Raw genomic sequence first — 472 nt, 5'->3', positions numbered from 1 at the left:
CCCCCCACCCCCCGCCACTTGCTTGTTGTGATCAGCATTTCTGTTCTTCCAAACTGCAGTACTTCCTAGGCTGCCATTGCTTCTTCCTACTGAGTTTCTCAGAAGGAAAGAGTAACTCTGACACTTCCAGGTGGGTTTGGAAGTGTCTTAAATGCCACTTAACTGATGGAACAAGCATTTCAATTCCCTACGTGCAGGTTTGTGAGTGTTCTCTTCGTAGGATATGGAACCAAACCCCTTTCCTGCCCCGTCTGACCCAGTTAACCAGCACCCTCAGCCGGTTACCTCCAGCCTTCCCACCCACCTCGGCAATACCAAGTACCAAGGTAAGGACCCTCCATCCATCAACCATGGGCATCCCTGACCTCGCAGCGATGCTCAGAGGCTTCGTGGCACATTCCCTACCCAATTCCCTCCCTGCCTCTCCGACAGGCTCCGTAGACACACAACGATCCTCCTGGATTTTTACCCT

This window comes from Nestor notabilis, unplaced genomic scaffold, assembly GCF_000696875.1.
Source record: "Nestor notabilis isolate BGI_N333 unplaced genomic scaffold, ASM69687v1 scaffold4098, whole genome shotgun sequence".
NCBI classification, from domain to species: domain Eukaryota; kingdom Metazoa; phylum Chordata; class Aves; order Psittaciformes; family Psittacidae; genus Nestor; species Nestor notabilis.
Note: the sequence above shows the minus strand (reverse complement) of the source record.